The sequence below is a fragment of the Belonocnema kinseyi genome, chromosome 7 (assembly GCF_010883055.1).
Source record: "Belonocnema kinseyi isolate 2016_QV_RU_SX_M_011 chromosome 7, B_treatae_v1, whole genome shotgun sequence".
In the NCBI taxonomy this organism is placed as follows: Eukaryota; Metazoa; Arthropoda; class Insecta; order Hymenoptera; family Cynipidae; genus Belonocnema; species Belonocnema kinseyi.
In genome coordinates this window covers 3,324,857-3,331,989 of record NC_046663.1, presented here as the reverse complement: position 1 = coordinate 3,331,989, position 7,133 = coordinate 3,324,857, and the positions used below count along the sequence as shown (strand labels likewise).

The window sequence follows — 7,133 nt, the reverse complement described above, 5'->3', positions numbered from 1 at the left end:
ATTTAAAATTTCATCATTTTTAGTAGAAATATTCCACCTTTCTTCGATAAAAATGCAAATTTTTTGTAAAATTTCAACAATTTCCTCGAAAACATACTTTTTGTTTAAAATTCGTATTTTTGTATTGTAAAGTCATTTGAAATATTTCTCGATGAAAATTAAATTTTTTTTGTTAAAAATTTGTATTTTTGATTTAAAATTTCATCTTTTTTAGTAGAAATATAGCACCTTTCTTCGATAAAAATGCAAATGTGGTGTTAAAAATTCATGTTTTTGTGTTGAAAAGTCATTTGAAATATTTCTCGATGAAAATTCGATTTTTTTTGTTGAAAATTTGTATTTTTGATTAAAAGTTCACCTGTTTAGTAAAATTTTCGTTTTTCTTGGACAAAAATACAACTGTTTGATCAAAAATTTAACAATCTTGTTAAAATCCATGCATTTTGGTAAAATATTGACCTGTTTAGCAGAGAATTAACTTATTCTTTATAATTCTTATTTTGGTATTGGAAAGTGAACTGGAATCTTCTTCAGATAAAAATTAAACTATTTTTTTCTTTTTAATCATCTGTTTTAGAAGACATTTCATCTTTCTAGAATAAAAAAGCAACTGTTTGGTTAACAATTCAACTTTTTTTTTGGTAGTTTGTCTTTTTGATTTTAAAATTCACCTACTTTAGCAGAAATTACATCTTTTTTGGATAAACATGCAATTATTTGGTTGAAAACTCAACATTTTTGTAGAAGAGTGACGGTTTTTAGTTGAAAATCCTGCTGTTTTTTTATAATTTAAAATTTTTCGTAAAAAATTTACTTTTTATATAAAGTTAATATTTTGGGTTTGAAAAGAGAACTGACATTTTTTCTGGTTGAAAATTCAACTACTAAACAAAAATTAATTAAAAATTCATCTGATTAAAGAAAAATGTCATCATTCTTGGGTAAAAATGTAACTGTTTGTTTGAATTTTTGAACTAATTTGTTAAAAAGTGGATAAAAATGCAACTATTTGGTAGAAAGTTCAACTATTTTGTTAAAAACTCATCGTTTTTGGTTGCAAAAATGTGTCTTTTTGGATTGCAAAGTTAATTTTTTTCGTAGAAAATTGTTTTTGGTAAAAGAAAAAATCATATTTTGATCTTGAAAAGCCAACTGGAATATTTTTTGGACGAAAATTCATATATTTTTTTAAAATAAAAATTAATCGGTTTTAAGAGAAATTTAATCTTTTTTGGGTTAAAATTCAACTATTTGGTAAAGAATTCCATAATTGCGTTGAAAAGTTATCTTTCTTGGTTAAAAATTCTACCTTTTTGATCGAAATATCGATTTTTTTCACACAAACTTATTTCTTATTTAAAAATTCATTAAATTATTTTTTTTTTAAATTTGATGTTTTTTTCAAATAAAAATTTATCTGTTTTAAAAGAAATTTCATCTTTTTTTTGGTTAAATATGCAACTATTTGATTGAAAATTCAACATTTTTGTAAAAAAGTCATGGCTTTTAGTTGAAAATTCTGCTGTTTTGTTGAAAATTTAAATATTTTGTACAAAATTTATGATTCAACTACTAAAAAAAATTAATTAAAAAGTTAATCTGATTTAAGGAAAATGTAATCTTTCTTGGATAAAAGTGCAACTGTTTGGTTGAAATTTGAACTATTTTGTTAAAAAGTCATACTGTTTGATGGAAAATTCTACTGTTTTGTTGAAAATTTAACTATCTCTTAGAAAATTAACTTTTTGTTTTAAATTGCGATTTTGGTGTTAAGAAATTAAGTGAAATCGTCTTTGAATAAAATTTCATCTTAAACCAAAAAATGGGTAGTTTTTTAATAAAAATTGATCTGTTTGAGTAAAAATTTCACTTTTATTGGAAAAAATGCAACTATTTGGTAGATAATTCAACTATTTTGTTAAAAACTCATCTTTTTTGGTTGGAAAAATTCGTCTTTTTGGATTTCAAATTGAATTTTTCTTCGTAGAAACTTGTTTTTGTAAAAAAAAATCATGTTTTGATCTTGAAAAGCCAACTGGAATCTTTTTTGGACAAAAATTAATCTATTTTCTTTGAATTTTTTTTTTCTATAAAAAATTAATCGGTTTTAAGAGAAATTTAATCTTTTTTGGATTGAAATAGAACTATTTGGTAGAGAATTCAACAATTGTGTTGAAAAGTTATCCTCCTTGGTTAAAAATTCAATATTTTAGATTGAAATATCAATTTTTTTCATAGAAACTTATTTCTTGTTCAAAAATTCTGTTGTCAAATAAAAATTTATCTGTTTTAAGAGAAATTTCATCTCTTTTTGGCTAAAAATGAAACTATTTGGTAGAGAATTCAAATATTTCGTCAAAAATACATCCTTTTTGGTTGAACAATTCATCATTTTTAGTTGAAAATTTATATTTTATCATGAAAAGTCAACTGGAATCTTTTTTGGATAAAAATTCAACTATTTTTTTACAATTAAAAAAAAATTATTCGTTTTAAGAATAATTTCATCTTTTTTTTTTAATATAACCCTTTGGTAGAATATTTAACACTTTTGTAAAAAAGTGAACCATTTTGGTTAGTAATTCGTAATTTGGGATTGAATATTCAATTTTTTTGCAGAAACTTATTTCTTGTTTTAAAATTCATATTTTGATCCAGAAAAGTCAACTGAAATCTTTTTTAACAGAAAATTCCACGATTTTTGTTTGTTGAAAATGTATTTTGTTGTTTTGAAAATTCATCTGTTTTAGTAGAATTTTACTTTTTTTTTTAGGAAAATGCAACTTTTTGGTTAAAAATTATTCTTCTTGGCTTGAGTATTCAACTATTTTGTTTGAAAGGTTTGTTTGAATCAATTTATTAAGCATTTATTCAAAGATGTACATCTTTAGCAGAAAATTCATCTCTTTGGTTGAAAGTTTAACTATTTTGTTGAAAATTAATATTTTTAAATTCAAAATTCAAATACTACTTTAAACGATTGCTAACATAGTGGAAGTCTTTTTTTGTTTATTTAAAATTAATTTTTTAATTGAAAATGCAATGTTCAATTTTTTTAAGCTTGATATTTTTTAGTTTAAAATTCTCCCTTTTTTGGAAAAAAAAGAGTATTCTTGGTTTGAAATTTCATTTTTGTTCATGTTTCGTGGAAAATTAATTTTTTGCTGAAAAGTTATATTTTTTGTTTGCAAAATTTATTTCTTGAGTGAAAAATCATTATTTGCTGAAAATTCGTCTTTTTGGTTTAAAATTTTTTTGTGTGCGCATAAATTTCATCTTTTTTTATTGAAACAGAAACTATGACACTTTTTGTTGGAAATTTGAGTATATTGTTAAAAAAGCCATCTTTTATGAGAAAAAGGGCATTTTTATGTTAAAATAAATCAAATAATTTGAAAGTTTTAAATTTGTATCACATATTTTGTTAGAGTTTGTTGCATGGAGGAGGGAGTTCTTATAGAGGGCCTATAATCCATTACGTAATTTAAGTACGGCCCCTAACTTGTACTTAAAAAAACTACATCTTTTCATTCTGTGGTCTACGGGAAAACTGTGGGTTTAACTCTTTACTTTTTGTGCTTATAACACAATTCACTTACTGACATTGACGAATCAACAATAATTATAACCAAATTGCAATCAACGAAATTAAAACCAATCATTCTAAGACTTCAGTTGTAAAATAAAAATCGTTTGAGGCCGTTTAAAAACTACGTCACACTGTCAGAGGATGGAAACTCTCAAAATTTTTTTTTTCAATCCTTGGAAAAATGAAAATGAGTGATTTTTTTTACAAGTAAAGCATCTAAATGCAGACTTCACGCTCTTTTTTTCTGTTCCCCTCTTTTCCTCTTTTTAACCTGTTTTCTCGAAACTTCTTGTTTTTAATCATTTATTTTCCCCCAATTTTTAGGAAACTTTCTCTTTTTCACTTAAAATTGAACTGAATTACAGGCTTTAAAAAGCAATCTTTTTGGTCGAAAATTCAACTATTTTGTTATACATTTGTTTTGTTTTTTTGTATAGAAAATTTGTCATTTTGGATTTAAAATGGGACTTTTGGGTTATTAATGCAACAGGTTTTAATTGAAGTTTAATAATTAAAAAAAAAAAATTGTTTTAATTTATGTTTTTGGTTAAAAATAAACTTTTTTGTTGCAAATTCAAATATTTTATTAAATTTTTTATCCTTTTTGTTCAAAAATTCTAAGTTTTCGTTGTATATTCGTCTCTTTGAATAGAAAATTCGTCCTTTTGGGTTGAAAATTCGTCCTTCTAATTACAAATTTAACTTTCTTCTAAGAAAAGTCAACTTTTTAATTTTTTAAATTAAATTTTTTTGTTGAAAATGCAGCTGTTTTTGGTTGAAGCTGTCTTTTTTTTTTAATTGGACCGTTTCATTGAAAATTCATCTTTTCCGGTTTAAAGGTTAACTATTTTCTAAGAAATTTGCCTTTAGCTTGAAAATTCAAATCCTTTTGGAAAATTCATGCCTTGTGGTAGAAAATTCGTCTTATTTAGTTAAAAATTCAACTACTTTGTTCAAAATCAATTTGTTTTGGTTGAGAATTTAGCTATTTATTTGAAAATTTATATTTATATTTGAATTCAACTGCTTCTTATTTAAAATTAAGTTCTTTTTTTATTGAAATATTAACTATTGCATTTTTTGTCGAAAGTTGAACTATTTTGTTGAAATTCTTTCTTTATTTTTTGTTTGAAAATTAATTTCCTTATTGGATTTTTTTTCAATATCAAATGTTATATTTTTCACAAAGAGTTAATATTTTTTATTGAAAATTGAACTATTTGGTTGAAATTTCATCAATTTTTTGTTGAAGTTTAATATTTTTGGCTTAAGAATTCGATTATTTTGTTGAAAATTGATCTTTGTAGGTTTAAAATTCAAGTATTTGTTTAGAAATTCAACTACTTTGTTGATTTCGCTTGAATGTTTAACTATTTTTCGTCCCTATAGACTTAAAATTCATATTTTTTTGTAGAACAGTTTATTATTGTAGGTTGAAATTCAACTATTTGCTAAAAAATTCAGCTATTTTTTTTTTAAATTCTTCCCTTTCGCTTGAAAGTTTAAACCATTGGATTATGGATGCAACTGATTGGTCATATTTTTTGGTTGAACTTTAACTGTTTTGTGGCAAATTTGGCTTTTTGAATAAAAATTTTATATTTTTTGGTAGAAGAGTTCTTTGTTGAAAATTGATTTCTTTGTGGTTGAAAAATTCGAACATTTGGTTGAAAATTCATCTTTGTAGGTTGACATTTTACTATTTGGTTAAAAATTCAGCTATGTTGTTAAAACTACAACTGCTTTTGGTTCAGGTTTACTATTTTTTAAGAATTTGACCACTTAGTTAAAAATTTGTCTTTTCAGTCTGAAAATTCATCAGTTTGGATCAAAATTCAACTATTTTTTTGAAAATCGATCTTTTTGGTTGAAAATGTATCCTTCTTGGCTAAAATTGAACTGTTTTGGGTTCAAGTTTAATCTTTCTTGTTTAAGAATTTGACCCTTTGGTTGAAAAATCATCTTCGTAGGTTAAAAATTCGTCAATTTCTCTTGAAAGTTCAACTATAGGATTATAAATGTAACTTTTTGGTTGATAATTCAATTTTGTTGTTGAAAATTTAATTATATTATTGACAATTTAATTATTATGTCAAAGTCATATTTTTCGATAATTCAGCTGTTCTGTTGCAAATTCGTCTTTTTGAAAAGAAAATTCGTTCCTCTGGATTGAAAATTAATTTTTTGAGTAGAAGAGTTGCTGGTTGATAATTCATCTTTTTGGTTTCAAGTTCAATTGGTTGTGTTTGAAGTTTTGTCTTGTTTTTATTAAAATTTCGAACATTTGGATGGAAATTCATCTTCCTAAGTTGAAATTCAAACATTTTATTAAAAACTTAATTATTTTGTTGAAAATTTATCCTTTTTGCTTGAATATTATATATTATTTCAATCTAAAATACTCCATTTTTAAACCATGAAATTTGACCTTTGTTTAAAAATCTGACTGTTCATTCAAAATCAGTAATTATAAATAAATATTCAAAAATAAAAAAAAAATTTGAGCGTTAAAATTTTAATTGTTATATTTAAACAAATTTAATAATTTAAGCGACTACATTTGTCGACAAAATCCGGCTATTGATACTAATATTTCAATGTAAATAGTCCGTGGCCTAATTTGAAACAAAATATAGATTTTGGCAGATTTTTTTGGTTAGAAAAATATTTAAAAATCATAGGAAAATTGAGAATGATTTTTTATTTTGAAATATTAATTTAAAGAAAATATTTTAAAAGATTTATAAAATGATCTTAAATTATTGTAGGAGATTTTATCCATTTTTTAAATTCTGCAGGATATTAAAAAAAAATTGTTAGAAAAATGTTGGGAAGATTTTGAATAATTTAAAAAGATGTTTAGAAGTTCTGAAAAAATAAAATTAAAAAATTAAAAATTTGAAAGCATTTTAAGAGTTTTTGAAACTATTTAATGTAACAATAATTTAACTTTTAATTTAAAAAGTGTTCAGTTTCTTTAAATAATTGTAATCGTTCAATTTGAAATGTTTCTAGCTTAGAAATACTTAAAATTATATAATTTCTAAAATTTTAAATGAATAGATTGATACTTCAATTTAGAACACTGAAAGTGGTAACCTGCATTTAATTTAAAATTGTTTAGTTGAAAAGTGTTAGTAACTTTCATTTTATAGTGTAAATGATTGAATATTTGAATACAAGATTTTTTAATTTTAAAAACTTCAAACTTTAATTTTAAAAGTTTAAAATTCAAGAGTTTCACTTCTAGTTCACCGGAAATTCTTTTCTTTGATTGAAACGGCCACCCTGTTTTTTGTCGAAAACTAATTTGTTTCTTGAAATTATTATATATTATGCAAAAAATCCTCAGCCTTTCCTGTTGAATTGAACATTAATTTTATTTGACAGAATTTATTTCCTTATTTTCGTGAAAAATCACCATTTTTTTCCTGTTTTGAGAGCTACGAGGGTAGTTCAATAAGTCCTTAGAATGAAGTATAAAAACAATTTTTTTTGGGTAGATTTTTTTTTATTTTTCAACATAATCTCCTTGGAGCTCTAT

The 7,133-nt window shown here is 23.4% G+C and overlaps 1 protein-coding gene across 1 annotated transcript in view; it reads left to right on the top strand.

The window, feature by feature from the left end:
- Positions 1–7,133, top strand: part of LOC117175918 (transmembrane protein KIAA1109-like) — a 178,513-nt gene that overhangs the window by 130,854 nt on the left and 40,526 nt on the right. The gene's annotated exons all lie outside the window — the stretch shown is intronic.